This window comes from Triticum dicoccoides, chromosome 7A, assembly GCF_002162155.2.
Source record: "Triticum dicoccoides isolate Atlit2015 ecotype Zavitan chromosome 7A, WEW_v2.0, whole genome shotgun sequence".
NCBI classification, from domain to species: domain Eukaryota; kingdom Viridiplantae; phylum Streptophyta; class Magnoliopsida; order Poales; family Poaceae; genus Triticum; species Triticum dicoccoides.
The window spans coordinates 621,791,363-621,813,813 of NC_041392.1; positions in this window are offsets into that span (position 1 = coordinate 621,791,363).

The window sequence follows — 22,451 nt, forward strand, 5'->3', positions numbered from 1 at the left end:
ATATTGAGGCTATGCTCGGCCAGCCTGCGTGGGATTCCTGGCATGTCTGAGGGATGCCAGGCGAATATGTCACAGTTCTTGCGCAGGTACTCTCATAGTGCGGCGTCCACAGTGGGGCTTAGCTATGCCCCGATGGAGGCTGTTTTTGTAGGGTCCGTTGGGTGGACTTGGAATTTGACTATTTCATCCGCTGGTTTAAAAGAGGTGGACTTGGATCTCTTGTCGAGTATCACGTCGTCCCTGTCCACTGTGGAGCATAGCGTAGTTAATTCCTCGGCCAAGAGGGCTTCGGATAATGCCTCGAGGGCCAATGCGGCTGTTTTGTTTTTGGCGCGGAGTGCTGTGTCCGGATCACTGGCGAGAGTGATGATTCTGTTGGGCCCGGGCATTTTGAGCTTCATGTACCCATAATGGGGTACAACTTGGAAGATTGTGAATGCCTCCCGTCCTAAAAGAGCGTGATAACCACTGCTGAACGGGGCCACTTGGAATGTAATTTCTTCGGACCTGTAATTATCCGCGTGCTGAATACCACATCTAGTGTGATTTTCCCAGCACAGCGTGCTTCCCGACTGGGGATGATTCCTCTAAAGGTTGTGCTACTTTGCTCAATGCGGCTCCAGTCTATTTCCATAGTTTGAAGAGTTTCCTCATAGATGAGGTTTAATCCATTGCCGTCGTCCATGAGTACCTTGGTGAGTCGAAAGTCGTCCACTATTGGACTGAGGACTAGTGCGGCTGGTGCTCGGGCTGTTCGGAATTTTGGTTCGTCACTGGCATTGAAGGTAATAGCCGTGTCACTCCATGGATTTATTGCTGCTACATGGCAGATTTTGGCCATGTTGTGGAGTGTTCGCTTGCGTCTATTATTCGACGCGAAGGTCTCAAAGACCGTTAACACCGTATTGTTGTCCACGGGATGGTGCTCTGTGGTATTTGGGAGAAGTAGATCCTCACCACTTTTGGCCACCTGCCGGAGTATCCAACATGCTCTAAGGTTGTGCGTTGGTATTGTATCCGCTGTACTATGAATTTTTTAGGGTCCGTTGAGCCATCCCTCCAGTACGGTTCCTTGCCCCGTAGAGGGTTTTTGCTTTTTGGTAGTTAACCCGGGTGTATTGTGATAATGCACCCTTTTATTTCGGACTGGGTTTGTGTTCAGGGCCGGATTATCCCAAAAGTTTGTTTCGGTTTTCCAGGCACTTTCCATCGCACAGTACTTTCGTACTATGGACGCCAAGACAGCGAAGCGTGTTATCTCACAGTGATTTATGGTGTTAAGGATTCCCTTGTCCGTGCAATTATTGCGGAAAAATAAGATTGCATCTTCCTCGCGAAATTCCTTAACCTTGTTCATCGCAAGGAGGAATCTGGCCCAGTAGTGATGTACTATTTCCTGGGGCTCTTGCCTGATATGGGAAAGGTCGCTTGTGTTTCGGTGGGTGGGTGGAATTGAATCCAAACCCCTACCCGATCTGGGATCCAGGGGCCGAGGAGTTTCCAATTTTGGAAGTTCCGGTTCCGGGATGTTACCTGCTAATCCTGGTCCGCTGCCTGACTCTAAGTTCAGGGATTGGATGTTGTCCCCCCGCGAACGGGCGTTCGGCTTTCAGAGCTTGGGAATCTGGACATATTTGGTCCTCAGGATAGAGGAAAGGTCGTTGCATTGTTCCTCCACCACTGCAATATGATGGGTGACCGGTGGAGAGTTAGTCTCCCTTTGATCAGGTTTAAGCCCAATCCGATCATAGTCCGTAGCGACTCCCAAGGCGGTGATGCGATCCAAGAGCTCGTTTAAGGAGAAGAGCTCCATTGGATCCATCTGTTCGGCGGGTGCCGATTTGACGTGGAGGTTGTTTTTGATGACCCGAGAATTCATCATCGGTGCGGCGGCCGAACAGGCGGTCATGATGAACCCGCCTAGCCGGAGAGTTTGGCCGACAGCCAAAGCTCCCCCAAAAATAGTACCGTCTTTAAAGACGAGACAAGACATCCTTCCTTCTGGCGACGGCACAGAGGAACTCTCAATGAAAGCACCAATGTCGGTGTCAAACCCGGCGGATCTCGGGTAGGGGGTCCCGAACTGTGCCTCTAAGGCGGATGGTAACAGGAGGCAGGGGACACAATGTTTTACCTAGGTTCGGGCCCTCTTGATGGAGGTAAAACCCTATGTCCTGCTTGATTAATATTGATGATATGGGTAGTATGAGAGTAGATCTACCACGAGATTGGAGAGGCTAAACCCTAGAAGCTAGCCTATGGTATGATTGTATATTGTCCTACGGACTAAAACCCTCCGGTTTATATAGACACTGGAGAGGGCTAGGGTTACACAAGGTCGGTTACAAAGGAGGAGATATACATATCCGTATTGCCTAGCTTGCCTTCCACACCAAGTAGAGTCCCATCCGGACACGAGACGAAGTCTTCAATCTTGTATCTTCATAGTCCAACAGTCCGGCCAAAGGATATAGTCCGGCTGTCCGAAGACCCCCTAATCCAGGACTCCCTCAGTGATACTCGAAGATACACTCTGCCTCCGATTTCATAGACTACCTCCTTGCGTTTTGAATCTGCATAACTCTTCTGTCGGGACTGAGCTACCTTCAGTCTATCTCTAATCAATTTAACCTTCTCTTCTGATTCCTTAATCAAATCTAGTCCAAACAACTGATGGTCTCCAACTTCATCCCACAACAACGGTGTCCTGCACCTCCTTCCGTACAAGGCTTCGAAAGGTGCCGTCTTCAAACTGGCCTGGTAACTGTTGTTGCATGAGAACTTTGTGTAGGGCAAGTTATCATCCCAACTAGATCCATAATCTAGTGCACAAGCTCTCAACATATCCTCCAAAATCTGATTGACTCTCTCGGTCTGTCCATCTGTTTCTGGGTGAAAAGCTGTACTGAACTCCAGTCTGGTTCCCAAAGTTTCATGCAACTGATTCCAAAACTTTGAGGTAAACCGGATTCCTCTATCTGATACAATGGTCCTTGGAACTCCATGCAAACATACGATCCTGGTCATGTATATCTTGGCCAACTTGGCACTTGTATAAGTGGTTTTCATTGGGATAAAGTGAGCTACTTTGGTCAAGCGATCAACTACTACCCATATAGAATCATATCCTGATTTGGTCCTGGGCAATCCGGTGATGAAATCCATGCCAAGCTTATCCCACTTCCATTCGGGTATCGGCATAGGCTGTAACAATCCGTCTGGCTTTTGATGTTCGACCTTCACTCTCTGACATACATCACATACGACTACATACTCGGCAATATCCTTCTTCATACCAGTCCACCAGAAACGCTCCTTTAAATCCACATACATCTTGGTGTTTCCAGGGTATATCGAGTATGGTGAGTCATGAGCCTCCTGGAGTATTAACTTCCCGATCTCTGTGTTATTGGGCACATAAACACGGTCCTCAAACCACAAGGTGTCGTGTTCATCCTCACGAAAACCTTTTGCCTTTCCTTTGCTCATTCTCTCTTTTATCTCGGCAATCTCTTTGTCATCCTTCTGAGCTTCTCGAATCTTTCCTAACAATGTAGTCTGAACTTCCATTGTTGCAACAAAACCTCTAGGGACAATCTCCAATCGAAGTTCCCTAAGATCCTCTGCTAACTCCTTTGGCAATCCTGCGCTTATGAGTGTGTTGGCATAACTCTTCCGGCTCAAAGTGTCTGCTATGATGTTGGCCTTGCCTGGATGATAGTGAAGCTTCATGTTGTAATCCTTTATAAGCTCCAACCATCTCCTCTACCTAAGGTTCAGCTCCTTCTGTGTGAAAATGTACTTCAAACTCTTATGATCAGTGTACACATCACAATGGTTTCCAATAAGGTAATGTCTCCAAGTCTTCAACGCATGCACTACGGCAGCCAACTCCAAATCATGCGTGGCATAATTTAACTCATGCGGTTTCTGTTGTCGCGAGGCATACAAAAGAACTCTTCCGTCCTGCATCAGTACTCCTCCAAGTCCTAAGCTAGAGGCGTCGCAATACACTTGGAAATCCTTGTGTATATCCGGCAGAATTAGTACTGGGGCTGTAGTCAGACGTTTCTTTAACTGCTGAAAACTCGCCTCACATTCTTCCGTCCATTTAAATTTGGTATCCTTCTTCAATAGTTCTGTCATTGGCTTCGCAATCTTGGAAAAATTCTCAATGATGCTCCGATAGTATCCTGCGAGTCCAAGAAAACTGCGGATCTCGCTAACTGAAATGGGTGCCAACCATTCAGTGACTGGCTGAACCTTGGTGGCGTCTACTGCTATACCTTCTCCTGGTATAACATGTCTAAGGAATCCAACTTCTTTCAACCAAAACTCACATTTGCTGAACTTGGCATACAACTGATGTTCCCTGAGTTTCTTGAGAACTAAACGCAAATGTTCCTTGTGCTCCTCTTCATTCTGCGAGTATACCATTATATCATCAATGAACACCACAACAAACTTATCCAAATATTCCATGAACACTTTGTTCATCATGCTCATGAAATAGGCAGGGGCGTTAGTCATTCCAAATGACATGACCGTATACTCATATAACCCGTACCTTGTGGTAAATGCAGTTTTAGGTATATCCTTCTCCCGGATCTTCAGCTGGTGATATCCTGATCGCAGATCGATCTTCGAAAACACCTTAGCTCCTTGCAACTGGTTAAACAAAGAATTGATCATCAACAATGGGTATTTGTTCTTGATCGTCACCTCATTCAATGCACGATAATCAACAACCATCCTTAGAGACTTATCCTTCTTCTCAACCAAAAGCACTGGGGCTCCGCATGGTGATGAACTCTGTCGGATGTAACCTTTCTCCAATAACTCCATGATCTGCTTCTTAATCTCCTCCAGATCATTTGCGGGCATCCGGCAGGGTCTCTTTGATATTGGCCCTGTACCTGGCAATAGCTCTATCCAAAACTTGATGTCTCGATCCGGTGGCATGCCTGGTAACTCCTCTGGAAAAACATCTGGGTAATCCTTCACTACAGGCACTTCCTCCTGAACAACTCCCATGAGGGTATTTACTTGGCTCCTCCTAGGCGCATGCCTAGATACATACTTGATCCTTTTTCCCTCCGGGGTGGTGAGATAAATCGACTTACTAGCACAATCAATGCTTACTCCATACTTTGACATCCAGTCCATGCCTAATATCACATCCAATCCTTGTGACTCCAAAATTATCAGGTCTGCCGGGAAAACATGGTTACCAATGGTTAAGGGTATCCGGTCGCACCATCGGCTAGCCATATACTCTGATCTAGGTGAACTTACTAACAGAGGGATCCTAAGGGCTTGGCTTGGTAGTTTAAACTTATCCACGAATCTCCTTGATATGTATGAATGTGATGCACCAGTATAAAAAAGAACAAGGGCGGTAAAAGACTTAACCAAAAACTTACCGATAACTGCGTCTGGCTGCCCTTCAACCTCCTCCACGTTAACGTGGTTCACTTGTCCTTTGTTGAATGGATTGGGCTTCTTCCCAGCACTCCCATTAGCGTTTCCATTCTTCGCTTCAGGGCACTCCGTGGCATAGTGTCCAGTCTTCCCGCACTTGAAGCAAGTAATGTGACTTAGGTCTCTCTTGGTGGGTGTGGCTGGATTGGAGCGGTTCTGATTGTTGCTTACTCCGTTCCCAGTCCCATTCTTGAAACCATTGTGGTTATGCGAACTTCCTCCGTTGTGGTTATGGCTTCCATGGTTATGAACAAGTCCTCCCGAGTTCGGGTTTAGACGAGGCTTCTGCTGGGCTCCTGAGTTGTACCTTCCTTGTCCATACTTCCTTTTGTGGCTCTCAATTTGTTGCTACTTCCCTTCAATCATAAGAGCCTTGTCTACCAACTCTTGGTAGTTGTTAAATGTTGCCACCATCAATTGCATGCTCATCTCATCGTTCAGCCCTTCCATAAACTTCTCCTGCTTCGCGGCATCTGTGGCCACATCGTCAGGGGCATAACAAGACAGCTTACTAAATTCATCCACGTAATGCCCTACAGTACGGTTCCCTTGGCGCAAGTTGTGAAACTCACACTTCTTCATTCTCATAGCTCCCGTTGAGACATGGGCGATGCGGAATGCTTGCTGAAATTGATCCCATGTAACAGTGGCAATAGGGTAGGTGACTGTGTAATTCTCCCACCATGAGGCTGCTGGTCCATCCAACTAATGTGCGGAAAAACGCACCTTCTCAGCATCTGTACATCCTGCAATGGTTAACTCCCTTCCAATCCTGCGGAGCCAATCATCTGCCACTATCGGCTCGGTGCTACTGGAAAACACCGGCGGCTGCAACCTCAGAAAGCGGGCTAAGTTGTCAACTGGTGGTGGTGGTGAGTTGTTGTTGTTGTTGTTGTTGTTGTTGTTGTTGTTGTTGTTGTTGCCTTGGTTCTGAACTAACAACTGCATCAGTGTATTCTGCTGCTAGATCAACTAAGTGAGCTCTGGTGGGAAAGTAAATCCGGGGTCACGTCTCGGAGGCATCTGAGGGTTTAGAGGGAAGAGAATAGAATAAAATGAGGTCTAGTGAGAAAAACACTACCCATATGCACATGAGACAAACACAATCATATCACTCAATTAATCAAGCAAGGGCATACAATCGATCTAACTATCGTTACAAAAGTGTTCGGACTATACTATATACATGGTGGAATACTACTACCTATCTGGTGGTCGACTAGAAATATTGATCGGTCGAAGACTCCATGATGTCTGCTCCAGCTTCGTCTTCATAGTCATCATCGCTATCGTCGGGGTCCGAGTCGGTGTCGTTGATGATGATGTAGTCCTCAAAACGAATCTCTTTGGGTTCATCGTCTTCTCCTCCTGGCGCGGGGTCTCCCATAATACTCCTAGCTTCCTTTCCAGATCGTCATTCTTCTCCACTAGTACGACGATTTCTTCCTCATATTCTTCGCAAGTAGCTTTGAGTTCTTCCTCCAGTTCTGTGATCCTTGTCATCGCCTTCTTCAGATCTATCATGCCTGCGCACATCTGGTTCTCGTGGCGACGAATGTGCTGGTTTAACTCCTGGATGAAAGCTGCGATTGATCTATCCTTCCTGGTGCTGATCATCTCCCATTGCTCATCTCGGCGCCCACAAATATGGTAGATAGTATCCTTAAGCTCCTTATGGTAAACTTCTCCAGTGTGTCCCATGGTGATGTGAGCCGCCATACTCTTTCCTAAACTCCAGGTTGGTGCATCAAAGGAAAATTCTATAGGCTTAGTGACTGGCGTGAATGTCCTTCCTTGAACTTGAACTTGAATCATCCATCGCTCCTCTTCTGGTAGAGTGGCATTGTAAGTCCCGGTCAATCTTGGTATTCCAACGTTCAGGTACTTAGTGACTTCCTTCAAGTGTCGTCCAAAAGGTGCTTCTTCATCCGGTTGTGCAAACTTGTTCCTTGCGTCCGCCATCCTAAAGAGTAGAAAATGGAGAGGAGTCAGAAATGAGAAGAGAATAGTGATCTAGGGCTTTAGCTTAATGGTAGTGTCCTACACTCAGCGTGTGCTCTGATACCATCTTGTAGCGACCCGACCTCAAACGGTCAAGTCTCTGTGCTTCAGTGCCATCTCTGGATCGGTAATGCTGACACACACAATACTCAAAGGATTTATAATGGAGTAGCAATCACACACTTATTACATCGAATGTCTCAAAAGAGAACTTATTATAATAAATATGACTTAAGGCCATCTAATACGATAACAGCGGAAGGCTTGGAAGATAGAGTGAGTCCATCAACTCCAACGGCATAGCTGAGCTGCACGGCAACGACCTAACGAACCTTACTCCTCATCTGAAAAGTCTGCAACATAATACGTTGCAGCCCGAAAACGGGTCAGCGCATGGAATATGCTCACAAAATAACACAGAAGAGCGAGAACTGAATAATGCTATTACTACATGCATATTTCGCTGGTGGAAAGCTCTATGGTTAAAGTTTTTGCGAAAAGCCAATTTTTCCCTACAACAAAGGAATAGATTTTATTTAACTATCATGGTAGTTGAAACATCATTGAGAAGGTTCCTCCAACTTAATCCTAATTAAAAGTAATTATCGACCCAACAATATTAATTCAGAGTGATGAGATACATATGATAATCCAAGTACTAGATACTCAAGATGTCCATAACCGGGGACACGGCTAATCATGATTAGTTTGTACACTCGGCAGAGGTTTGTGCACTTTTCCCCACAAGACTCGATCTCCTCCGTTGGATTTCTCGCACTACATGGTGTTTGAGAAACGGATGACCGAAACATAGTCTTTTAGAAGCATTAGCTCTTACCCCGGGTAGACAATACCAACCTACATCCCTCTACATCTGCTAGCCTACCACTGGAAGAGGTCATGCAACTTACTCAACTATGCTAGAGCCCATAATATCTCGCGGCTGCACATGGAAGTTTCTAGCATGAAATATCTCAGTTCCCTTTGATCCTGGGTGGCGGACCTTAGGATTATCACACGGGTACTCCGGGATATCCTAGGACAACACTGGATTCTCCAGGTGCCGACAAGCAATCCACCCAGATGTGTATTAAAGTTGCCACCTTAAGTTGAGCCATTAATTAACAATCTCACATCTGTCATGGATTCACTCATCCAAACCACGTCTACGAGCATAACATAGCAATATAAGCAATACGTAGAAGTAGCTCCCAAAGGTTTGATAATAACAGGGCAATAGGTTCTACCTCATCAACTACTTCCCAATCCCACATGTTATCAAGTCCTAACCATGCAATGTTTTGAGGGTTGAAACTAATGCATAAAAACTGGGTGATAAAGGGATATGATCAAAGTGCTACTTGCCTTGCTGATGATCCGCAAAACCTAGAGACTCGTAGTAGCACGCTTCGCACTCCGGGTGTTCTATCGCAAACAAACAATAGCATACATAAGCAATCAAGCAAAGAAGCATGGGTAAAACATGAATAAGAAGATCTAACCAGAAAGTTCAACTTAAGAACTCCGGTTTGCAAAAAGAATCAAATCAAACGGAGCAACGAAACTCAAACGGCGAAAGAAACAAGATCCGATTACTAATCTGGACTAAAGTCTAATTTTACTATACCAAAATCTTGTTCAAGTTGGTTAAACGGAAAGAGGGCTTTGAGAAGAAGATCTAGGCGCTTTAATTGCCTGATTCTGATAAATGAGGGAAAAGATAAACTAAAACAAAAATCGGCTCAGAAATCACGATCGAAAATAATCGAGGAAAATCCGAAAAAGAGAAAAACTGACGAACAGGCTAACGAATGAACGTTCGCTGTCTGTGGCTAATGAGTGAACACCACTCGTTAAAATGAACGTACGGACGAACGTCCGCTAAGTAACTAAACCGAGAAAACCGGCGAACCGTTCTAAAAAAACCGAAACTAGGGTTTAAAAAAACCGACGGTTTTACCTAAACCGTAAAAAACGGACGACGAGATTCGAACTCCGGCGTGGGGTGGCTCAGCGGCGGCGGCGGCAGCAGCGGTGAGTGGCGGCGTCGGTGCAGGGCGGCGGAGTAGCTTGGGGCTCCAGGGGGGCCCGGGTCGGCTTTTAAAGGGGGGGGTGGCTTGCGGGAGGGGGCGAGGATGCGTGGCCGGCTCGGCCTCGGCGGGCGGTGGCGTGGTGGTCGCGGTCTCCGCGAGGGAGACGGCGGCGCGGCGGCGGCTAGGCCAACTGGGCCTTGGCCCAGTTCAGTCTAGCGGGCTTCTTTTTTAAAAAATAACGCTCCAATGAAAATAAATCCTAGAGAAATAGATAAAAATCTAAAAATGCCAAAACAAATTTTCACCGTCTCAATAAAATATTTAGAACTAGATGAACATTTTCTTGGCCCTAAAATGCAATTTTGAAAATGTGCAATTTTTCGAGTGCAAATAAAATTGCAATAAAATCCGAATAAAAGCAAATATTTGATTTTCATATTTTTCCTCCAATATTTCATTTCTTTTGGAGAATTCATATTATCTCCTCTCATATATTTTAACATGAAATATTTTCGGAGAGAAAAATATTTAAAACCAATAATCCTCGTTTCAATATTTGATAAAATTCAAATATGAAAACAGTGAAATCCCCAACTCTCTCTCCGAGGGTCCTTGAGTTGCTTAGGATTTTGAGGATCAAGCCAAAATGCAATAAAATATGATATGCAATGATGACCTAATGTATAACATTCCAAATTAAAATTTGGGATGTTACAGGGAGGCGTAGGATGAAGATGGTCTCTCTCAAGCAACCCTGCAACCAAATAACAAAGAGTCTCTTGTGTCCCCAACACACCCAATAAAATGGTAAATTGTATAGGTGCACTAGTTCGGCGAGGAGATGGTGATACAAGTGCAATATGGATAGTAGATAATGGTTTTTGTAATCTGAAATATAAAAACAGCAAGGTAGCAAGTGGTAAAAGTAAGCACAAACGGTATTACAATGCTAGGAAATAAGGCCTAGGGTTCATACTTTCACTAGTGCAAGTTCTCTCAACAATAATAACATAATTGGATCATATAACTATCCCTCAACATGCAACAAAGAGTCACTCCAAAGTCACTAATAGCAGAGAACAAACGAAGAGATTATTGTAGGGTACGAAACCACCTCAAAGTTATCCTTTCTGATCGATCTATCATAGAGTTCGTACTAGAATAACACCTTAAGACACAAATCAACCAAAACCCTAATGTCACCTAGATACTCCAATGTCACCTCAAGTATGCGTGGGTTTGATTATATGATATGCATCACACAATCTCAGATTCATCTATTCAACCAACACAAAGAACTTCAAAGAGTGCCCCAAAGTTTCTACCGGAGAGTCAAGACGAAAACGTGTGCCAACCCCTATGCATAAGTTCACGAGGTCACGGAACTCACAAGTTGATCACCAAAACATACATCAAGTGGATCACATGATATCTCATTGTCACCACATGTAAGCATGTGCAAGACATACATCAAGTGTTCTCAAATCCTTAAAGACTCAATCCGATAAGATAACTTCAAAGGGAAAACTCAATTCATCACAAGAGAGTAGAGGGGGAGAAACATCATAAGATCCAACTATAATAGCAAAGCTCGCGATACATCAAGATCGTGCCGACTCAAGAACACGAGAGAGAGAGAGAGATCAAACACATAGCTACTGGTACATACCCTCAGCCCCGAGGGTGAACTACTCCCTCCTCATCATGGAGAGCGTCGGGATGATGAAGATGGCCACCGAAGAGGGTTTCCCCCCTCCGGCAGGGTGCCGGAACGGGTCTAGATTGGTTTTCGGTGGCTACGGAGGCTTCTGGCGGCGAAACTCCCAATCTAGTTTGCTCCTCGATGTTTTTAGGGTATATGGACATATATAAGCGAAAGAAGTCGGTCAGGGGAGCCACGAGGGGCCCACGAGGGTGGGGGTGCTCCCAAGCGGTAGGGTGCGCCTCCCTACCCCGTGGCTTCCTCGAAGCTTCCCTGACGTCTATTCCAAGTCTCCTGGATTGCTTCCGTTCCAAATATAACTCTCCCGAAGGTTTCATTCCGTTCGGACTCCATTTGATATTCCTTTTCTTCGAAACACTGAAATAGGCAAGAAAATAGCAATTTGGGTTGGGCCTCCAATTAATAGGTTAGTCCCAAAAATAATATAAAAGTGTTTAGTAAAGCCCATAAACATCTAAAATAGATAATATAATAGCATGAATACTTCATGAATTACAGATACGTTGGAGACGTATCACTAGTCAAGTAGAGGCAAACTAGTGACACTCTGTTTGTCTATGTATTCACACATGTACTAAGTTTCCGGCTGTATCCAATTCTAGCATGAATAATAAACATTTATCATGATATAAGGAAATATAAACAACAACTTTATTATTGCCTCTAGGGCATATTTCCTTCAGTCTCCCACTTGCACTAGCGTCAATAATCTAGATTACATTGTAATGATTCTTACACCCATGGAGTCTTGGTGCTGATCATGTTTTGCTCGTGAGAGAGGCTTAGTCAATGGGTCTGCAACATTCAGATCTGTATGTATCTTGCAAATCTCTATGTCTCCCTCCTTGATATGATCGCGGATGGAATTGAAGCGCCTCTTGATGTGCTTGGTTCTCTTGTGAAATGTGGATTCCTTTGCCAAGGCAATTGCTCTAGTATTGTCACAAAAGATTTTCATTAGACCCGATGCACTAGGTATGACACCTAGATCGGATACGAACTCCTTCATCCAGACTCCTTCATTTGCTGCTTCCGAAGCAGCTATGTATTCCGTTTCACACGTAGATCCCGCCATGACGCTCTGCTTGGAACTGCACCAAGTGACAGGTCCACCATTTAATAAAAACACGTATCCGGTTTGTGACTTAGTGTCATCCGGATCAGTGTCAAAGCTTGCATCGATGTAACCGTTTACGACGAGCTGTTTCTCACCTCCATATACGAGAAACATATCCTTAGTCCTTTTCAGGTATTTCAGGATGTTCTTGACCGCTGTCCAGTGATCCACTCCTGGATTACTTTGGTACCTCCCTGCTAAACTTATAGCAAGGCACACTTGAGGTCTGGTACATAGCATTGCATACATGATAGAGCCTATGGCTGAAGCATAGGGAACACCTTTCATTTTCCCTCTATCTTCTGCTGTGGTCGGGCATTGAGTCTGACTCAACTTCACACCTTGTAACACAAGTAAGAACCCTTTCTTTGCCTGGTCCATTTTGAACTTCTTCAAAACTTTATCAAGGTATGTGCTTTGTGAAAGTCCAATCAAGCGTCTTGATCTATCTCTATAGATCTTGATGCCCAATATATAAGCAGCTTCACCGAGGTCTTTCATTGGAAAATTCTTATTCAAGTATCCTTTTATGCTATTCAGAAATTCAGTATCATTTCCGATCAACAATATGTCATCTACATATAATATCAGAAATGCTACGGAGCTCCCACTCACTTTCTTGTAAATACAGGCTTCTCCAAAAGTCTGTATAAAACCATATGCTTTGATCACACTATCAAAGCATATATTCCAACTCCGAGAGGCTTGCACCAGTCCATAAATGGATTGCTGGAGCTTGCACACTTTGTTAGCACCTTTAGGATCGACAAAACCTTCTGGTTGCATCATATACAACTCTTCTTTAAGAAATCCATTAAGTAATGCAGTTTTGATATCAATTTGCCAAATTTCATAATCATAAAATGCGGAAATTGCTAACATGATTCGGACAGACTTAAGCATCGCTACGGGTGAGAAGGTCTCATCGTAGTCAACCCCTTGAACTTGTCGAAAACCTTTCGCAACAAGTCGAGCTTTGTAGAGAGTAACATTACCGTCAGCGTCAGTCTTCTTCTTGAAGATCCATTTATTCTCTATGGCTTGTCGATCATCGGGAAAGTCAACCAAAGTCCACACTTTGTTCTCATACATGGATCCCATCTCAGATTTCATGGCTTCAAGCCATTTTGCGGAATCTGGGCTCATCATCGCTTCCTCATAGTTCGTAGGCTCGTCATGGTCAAGTAGCATGACATCCAGAACAGGATTACCGTACCACTCTGGTGCGGATCTTACTCTAGTTGACCTACGAGGTTCCGTAGTAACTTGATCATAAGTTTCTTGATCATCATCATTAGCTTCCTCACTTACTAGTGTAGGAATCACTGGAACTGATTTCAGTGATGAACTACTTTCCAATAAGGGGGAAGGTACAATTACCTCGTCAAGTTCTACTTTCCTCCCACTCACTTCTTTCGAGAGAAACTCCTTCTCTAGAAAGGATCCATTCTTAGCAACGAATACCTTGCCTTTAGATTTGTGATAGAAGGTGTACCCAACAATCTCCTTTGGGTATCCTATGAAGAGACATTTCTTCGATTTGGGTTCGAGCTTATCAGGTTGAAGCTTTTTCACATAAGCATCGCAGCCCCAAACTTTAAGAAATGACAACTTGGGTTTCTTGCCAAACCACGGTTCATAAAGGTGTCTTCTCGACGGATTTAGATGGTGCCCTATTCAACGTGAATGCAGCTGTGGGGCCAGAAACTTAGTACATGTGTGAATACATAGACAAACAGAGTGTCACTACTTTGCCTCTACTTGACTAGCTCGTTGAATCAATGATGGTAATGTTTCCTAACCATAGACATGAGTTGTCATTTGATTAATGGGATCACATCATTAGAGAATGATGTGATTGACTTGACCCATCCGTTAGCTTAGCATGATGATCGTTTAGCTTGTTGCTATTGCTTTCTCCATAACTATACATGTTCCTATGACTATGAGATCATGCAACTCCCGAATACCGGATGAACACTTTGTGTGCTACCAAACGTCACAACATAACTGGGTGATTATAAAGGTGCTCTACAGGTGTCTCCGACGGTACTTGTTGAGTTGGCATAGATCGAGATTAGGATTTGTCACTCCGATTGTTGGAGAGGTATCTCTGGGCCCTCTCAGTAATGTACATCACTATAAGCCTTGCAAGCAATGTAGCTAATGAGATAGTTATGGGATGTAGCATTACGGAACGAGTAAAGAGACTTGCCGGTAACGAGATTGAAGTAGGTATTGAGATACCGACGATCGAATCTCGGGCAAGTAACATACCGATGACAAAGGGAACAACGTATACCGTTATGCGGTTTGATCGATAAAGACATTCGTAGAATATGTAGGAACCAATATGAGCATCCAGGTTCCGCTATTGGTTATTAACCGGAAGTGAGTCGCGGTCATGTCTACATAGTTCTCGAACCCGTAGGGTCCGCACGCTTAACGTTCGGTGACGATCGGTATTATGAGTTTTTGTGTTTTGATGTACCGAAGGTAGTTCGGAGTCCCGGATTTGATCACGGCCATGACGAGGAGTCTCGGAATGGTCAAGATGTAAAGATCAATATATTGGTAGCCTATGTTTGGACATCGGAATGGTTCCGAGTGGTTCGGGCATTTTTCCGGAATACCGGGAGGTTGCCGGAACCCCCCAGGGAGTATATGGGCCTTATTGGGCCTTAGTGGAATAGAGGAGAGGGAAGGGAAAAGAGGGAGGCACGCCCGCTGTCGGTGTCAAAACCGGCGGATCTCAGGTAGGGGGTCCCGAACTGTGCGTCTAGGCCGGATGGTAACAGGAGGTAGGGAACACTTTGTTTTACCCAGGTTCGGGCCCTCTCGATGGAGGTAATACCCTATCCTGCTTGATTAATATTGATGATATGGGTAGTACAAGAGTAGATCTACCACAAGATCAAGGAGGCTAAACCCTAGAAGCTAGCCTATGGTATGATTGTTGTGTATGGAGTTGGTTGCCTATGGACTACAACCCTCCGGTTTATATAGACACTGGATAGGGTTAGGGTTACATAAAGTCGGTTACAACGGTAGGAGATCTTGAATATCCGCATCGCCAAGCTTGCCTTCCATGCCAAGGAAAGTCCCATCCGGACACGGGACGAAGTCTTCAATCTTGTATCTTCATAGTCCAGGAGTCCGGCTGAAGGTATAGTTCGGCTACCCGAATACCCCCTAATCCAGGACTCCCTCAGTAGCCCCTGAACCAGGCTTCAATGACGACGAGTCCGGCGCGCAAATTGTCTTCGGCATTGCAAGGCGGGTTCCTCCTCCAAGTCCTTCGTAGAAGATTGTAAACACCAAGAGCAGTGTCCGGCTCTGCAAAATAAGTTTCCACATATTGCCATAGAGAGAATAACATTGACACAAATCTAGTCTGCTGACGTATTCCGCAGTGCATCATCACACTACGGCCAAGTCCTTTACTTGAATCGTTTTTACTTTTCCACCTCAGCATGTTTTGCGAGGCGGTTTCCTTGGCACGTCTTGTCAAAGCAGAGATCGTGTACCCCCTTTACGGGATTCTCATCAATACGGACGTGGATAACCCAACCGCGCCATTTATCACGGCGCTAGGGAGGCAAGCGAGTTTTACTAGGCTGGTGGGGACGCACAACCGCATCCGCCCATATAAGGGGATAAGGATCCACCCTTTTACCTACGCCTTCTTCCTCTTTTGCCTATCCATCTCCTGTGTACTCGAGCTCCAGCGCCCAAGTCCGCACTTCCCACCTCAACCTTCTCCAGCAATGTCCGGAGCGGGAGGCAAGTGGATGGTCTCCTCCATCACGGAGGGCCATGTCAAAAGGCTAAGGAAGGCTGGATAATTGTCCAAAGACATCGCGCACCGGCTTCCCGAGGAGGGGTAGCTTCTCCCCACCCCAAGGCCCCACGAGAGGGTAGTATTCCTTCCCCACTTTCTCCGCGGACTGGGTTTTCCACTCCACCCATTTGTCCGGGGGCTCATGTTTTACTATGGCCTGGATTTCCACGATCTGGCCCCGAACTTCATCCTCAACATCTCGGCGTTTATCGTCGTGTGCGAGGCTTTCCTCCGCATCCGCCCCCATTTCGACCTCTGGCTCAAGACCTTCAACGTCAAGCCCAAGGTGGTGCGCGGTAGCCAGGCGGAGTGCGGAGGCACCATGGTGGGCAAGATGGCCAACGTCCTATGGCTCGAGGGCTCCTTCATGGAGACCCTGAAGGGGTGGCAATCGTGGTGGTTTTACATCACCGAGCCGTGCGATCCGAAATGGATCGCAGCCCTCGAGTTCCGATCCGGACCCCCCACGCGGCTTATGTCCTGGAAAGAGACGGGCCTGTCGTGGGGCAACGAAAAAGAGCTGACCGGACTGCAGACATGCATCCAGTCCCTGGTGAGCAAGCCGATCAAGCTCGTCGATGTAGTCCAAGTTATGCTCGTCCGCCGGATCCTCCCGTGTCAACAACGAGACTTTAATCTGTGGGAGTTCGACCCGGCGCAGCACCGAACCCTTAACAGGCTCTTCAACACGACGTATGAAGACGTCTGGAGGGTGCTAACCAAAGGCGCCGAGGCTCCCACATCCGCTTTCGAGGACCGCGGATACAACTCGCAGCATCACGCTAGCGAGGTAGGCCATTTTCACCTTTTACAGGATGTTAAGTTTTTTCATAGTTTGACTCTATGCGGGATCTAAGCTCCCTTACCTTTGTCAGGCTTGGCAGGCGAAGTCCGGATCGATTAACTGTCCGGCTCCCTTGCCCGAAGACCCAGCCCCCGCTCTACTAGCGAAGCTGCTGGTTCCGGCACCTTATGTGGTGCCGGAGAAGAAGGCCAAGAAGAAGAAGGCCACGGGGACTCGAAAGAGTTCCCGGCATATGGTGGTGCCGGACTCGTCGTCCGACGAGTCCGAGACGCACCCCTCCCGTGGAGACAAGGAGGAGGAAGAAGAAACCTCTCCCCCTCCAATGGGGGGAGGCAAGAAGAGGAAGGCCGCCCCAGTAGGGGGGGGGCGAAGGGTCCAAGAAGAGCAAAACCCCTCCGCCGGACTACGCCCCCGACGCCAACGAGGACGAAGAGGAGTGGCCGGACAGGACCAGGCGTCCGGCGAAATCGTAAGTGTTCGGATACCAGAGTAACTCATGATATTCCTTTTGTTGCACAGCTTTCCCTAACGTTGAATATAATCATGCAGCCCGCCCTGGGCCGAACTCAACGAGTCGTCGAGCGGCTCCCTGGATTCATCGGACGTGAACTCAGTTCCGCCCGCTGTCTCCCCCACACTGCGGATGACGCCGAAGTGGCGTCGCAACGAGCTCCGGGGCAGGAGGAGGTGGTCCTAGAGGAGCCGCAAGGCGACCTCCCGGACTCCAGGAGTAAAGGGGACAAGACCCCCCAGGGCTCCAAGTCCGGCTTTGTGCCGGACACCGCGCCGGAATCTTCAACAGTTCCGGACCGCAGTAGGCGAACTCCTTCCAAGAGGAGCAAGCCTTCTGAGCCGGTGGCCTCCGTCCAACCGGAGGTGCCGGACAATCTGCTCGAGGTGCTTGACGGCGCCTCCATCGACGAGCAGCACCGTACTATTATGAGTATGGTGATCCAGAAGGTTTAGTCCGCCAAGAGGGGACTGAGTGAAGCTTGCGCTAGCCTCCTAACAGGCTTCGAGGTAAGTAAAAGATATGTAAAAATATTACCGCATAGACAGTAGCCCCTGATGCTCTGTTTGGCGTTCGGAAAGAAAAGCCGAATAGAGAATCTAGTAAATTTCGCAGGAGTCTAACAAAAAGAGTCAATATGCGTATGCAGGCTTCGCTGCTAGCCACCGCCGCACTGACTGCGGAGGTGGGTGCCCTGAAACAGGGACTCCAGCGGACCGAGCAAGAGCTCGGCCTTGCCAAGCTACAGCTCGAGGAAAGAGAAGGTAGGAAATACCTTACAGAAAAAGTGCCTATAGAGAGGCGTGATTGCAAAAAATAACAGGATTGCACTGCTTATTATAGGGGCCACGACTGAGGTGGCGACCCTCAAGCAGGCGATGTCCGAGGCCGAAAAGAAAACGGCCGCGGAGCGCACCGAGCAAGAGAAACTTGGGTCTCAGGTCGGCGAGGTGCAGCAAGAGCTTCAGGCTCTCATGAAAAAACATGAGAGTTTGGAGCTTGAGTCAAAGACCCAAGCGTCCGAGCTCGCGGCGGCCCTTGAGACTGCCAAGTCTGCCAAGGCCGAAGCCCAAAAGGCCCTCCAAGAGTTGGAGGAGATGAAGAAGATAGCAGCGGGTAAGGCATTCTTTATGCAAAGCAGAAATATAAAAGTAAACTACTTGTTACTTACCCGAATCCGGAGCTCTCCAGGGGCGTTCGCAGATCTTCCCCGCAGCGTATCCGAAGCCGCCGTATTCTACCAAGCTGAAGAGGGCAGCTCAACGGAGAAGGTGTTCTGGTCTCAGTATGCTGAGGCCGGACACCCTGTGCCCTTGAGCGACCAGCTGAAACAGCTGGTCGAGCTCCACAAGGCGGCCGAACAGGCCATGAAGGGCTTCATAGTTCGGCTGTGGCCCGGAGAGGCCCTGCCTGGGAGCTACTTCGGGCTGGTGCGGCGGCTGGTGGAGGCCTGTCCAAGGCTCGAGGTCATCAAGCGTTCCGTCTGCATCGAAGGAGCCCGTAGGGCCCTTGCTCGTGCGAAGGTGCACTGGGGTAAGCTGGACGGTGAGAAGCTTGTGAGGGACAGGCCGCTGTCGGGGAAGGAGCATCGCAAGCCCGAGAACTATTACAAGGATGTTCTTGCAGGTGCCCGCCTTGTGGCGAATGAATGTACCAAGGATGTAATTTTTGAATAAACTCGCTCGTTTTTATCCTGTGCGCTGAAAACTTGTTCATAGGCGCTTTAAGCAATGCTTGTTGAATTTAAAATATTATTTTCTGTGCGGCCGTTTATCAAAAAAATGAGAGATGGCCAGTCGTCGGCTTCTGCCCCCATGCCACTAGTGCTGGGGTGTTCGGGATAAACCTGAGTGCTCTTTTTCCCATAGTTGGGTCCTTCGAGGGAGGCGCTCAGCACAACGAACTAGGCAATCGGACTATAATGCTTGAACACTCTCACTTAGCCATAGAACTTTATAATTTTAAATTTTGGCGAAGCCCCTAGTTTGGAAGACCGAGTTCGGGGCGCTATCCACGCCTTGGCCGGACAAAATCCGGCTCCTCGCTCGAAGCGGCATAAGTCTTTAGGGACTCGGAAAACCTCTCGAACAGCGACCGGTCTCTCGCCTCATCATGACAGTCAGTTTTAGCTTTCTCCACTGAGGTGCTTAACCCAGCTCAACCGGGGCACAATCGCAGTGGTTCTCCTAGTGCTACCTTAGCCGATATAGCGGAACATAAGGCACCAAAACATAGGAGCCGGGCAAACCCAACTATTGACCCAAATCATGATTCGGAGCCGATGCATATAGTGCTATAAGTTCGGGGTGCCGCACTTGTGAAAGTGTACGGATTTCTCACACCATATTAAAGGGTACTGAAGCCCCTGGCGTACTTGCCGTACCACAGTGTACGGGTGCAACATGTCATTAATGAACATATATAAAAGAGAGTAATGCAGAAAATAGACAAAAGCTATGCATTGTTTATAGAGAGGCTATTTATCAAAGCCGAACGATACAAGGAGTGCGATAAGCAAAAAGATATTTGGACTATTCAGTATGTCCTGACCAGGGGCAGGCCGCGGAATTGTATTTAAAACAGATATACCGCTCATAACAGAGACCACCTGGGAGTTCCATAATGCGGCATGGCTTGTCTGCCTCCCTGGATCTTGCATCGTTTGTGCGGCAGTCGAATTGCCGAACAGGTCGTCCGAAGTATGGAGTCCTGAAAGTAAGAAAAAAAGAAAAAAAAAGAATCCGGGAGCCCCTAGTACGTTTTAAGCCATATTTTGGGCGTGCCGTTATTGTGCCCCTTCCCCTGTGCCCATGGTATTTCAAGGGCATAGTTATGTACGAGAGGTACTGGTTTCGCTATGACGCGAAAGCTGGGGTTGGGGCTGCATTGCTACGCTTGCTCTGGGTGTGCTAGGCTGTTCTGTTGTGGGTTACTCCGGGCGCGCTTGGCAGTGTCTGACTTTTTAATGGCCGGACTGGAGAATTGCATGAGAAAGCTACTATGTACCTCCGCTGCGAGAGCCTCCGTATGCTCCTCCGTACGAAGGGAGCGTTCGGTGTTTCCGTTGACCGTAATTACTCCTCGAGGGCCTGGCATCTTGAGCTTGAGATATGCATAGTGCAGCACCGCATTAAACTTTGCGAATGCGGTTCGTCCGAGCAGGGCGTGATAGCCACTGCGAAACGGGACTATACCGAAGATTAACTCTTCGCTTCAGAAATTGTCCGGGGATCCGAAGACCACGTCAAGTGTTACTGAGCCTGTACAGTTGGCTTCTACACCTGGTATAACGCCTTTAAATGTCGTTCTTGTGGTCTTAATCCTTGAGGGATCTATGCCCATTTTCTGCACTGTATCCTGATAAAGCAGGTTCAGGCTACTGCCGCCGTCCATGAGGACTCTTGTGAGATGAAATCCGTCGATGATTGGGTCGAGAACCAATGCGGTGAAGCCGCCGTGACGGATGCTAGTGGGATGGTCCCTTTGATCAAAAGTGATCGGGCAGGAGGACCATGGGTTGAACTTTGGGGCGACTGGCTCCATCGCGTATACGTCCCGTAGCGCACGCTTCCGCTCCCGCTTGGGAATGTGGGTTGCGTATATCATGTTCACCGTCCGCACTTGTGGGGGAAAGCCCTTCTGTCCATTGTTATTCGGCGGCTTGGGCTCCTCGTCGTCGCTGTGCAGCCCCTTGTCTCTGTTTTCGGCCCTTAACTTGCCTGCCTGCTTGAACACCCAACAATCCCTGTTAGTGTGATTGGCTGGCCTTTCGGGGGTGCCATGTATCTAGCACAAGTGATCGAGTATTCGGTCCAAACTAGACGGGCCCTGAGTATTCTTTTTGAATGGCTTTTTCCACTGACCGGATTTATAGCCTTTGAATCCGGCATTGACTGCCGTGTCTTCATTGCTGTCGCTGTTAACGCGGCGTTTTTGCTTATTCCGACGTGTCCTGCCACTTTTGTCCTTGGTATCCGAATTACCAGGGTTCTTTGATAAGTTGTTACTGCAAGCTAGCCAGCTGTCTTCTCCCACGCAAAAGCGGGTCATGAGTGTTGTGAGGGCTGCCATGGATTTCGGCTTTTCCTGTCCCAGGTGCCGGGCAAGCCACTCGTCGCAGATGTTATGCTTGAAGGCTGCTAGGGCCTCTGCGTCCGGACAGTCGACTATCTGGTTTTTCTTTGTTAGGAACCGTGTCCAGAATTGTCTGGCCGATTCTTCTAGCTGCTGAATTATGTGGCTTAAGTCGTCGGCATCCGGCGGTCGCACGTAAGTGCCCTGGAAGTTGTCGAGGAATGCGGCTTCCAGGTCCTCCCAAGAACCGATTGAGTCTGCTGGCAAGATGTTAAGCCAATGCCGGGCCGGTCCTTTAAGTTTGAGCAGGAGGTATTTGATGGCGTGTAGATCATCACCGCGTGCCATGTGGATGTGAAGGAGATAATCCTCGATCCATACCTCCGGGTCTGTTGTGCCATCGTATGGTTCGATGTTTACGGGTTTGAAACCCTCTGGGATTTTATGATCCATTACTTCATTCGTGAAGCATAGCGGGTGTGCGGCGCCTCTGTACTAGGCTATATCACGACGCAGCTCGGAAGAGCTATGTCTGTTGTGTTCGGCCCGGCCGGATTTGTTGTATCTGGCGTGAAGATCATTATCACATGCTGTAGGGCGCCTGCGCGATCCGTAGATCGATCTTGTTTGTCTTGCCTTATCCTCCAGTATGTCTCGCAGGTCGGGCGCATTTTCCCCTGCCTTAGTTGAGCGGCGTCGGGGCATGGCTTGGGTGGAGGGCCGAGAGGCCTCTCTGTCGCGGCCGCGAGGTGGCCGGTCTGCCATGTCATGCGCTGGTGATGTAGGTGCTTCCTCCTCTGATCGGGGTAGCGGCCTGTGCTTCGGGTAACTCTTGGAGGGGCGTTCGAGTTCATACTCTTCGGCC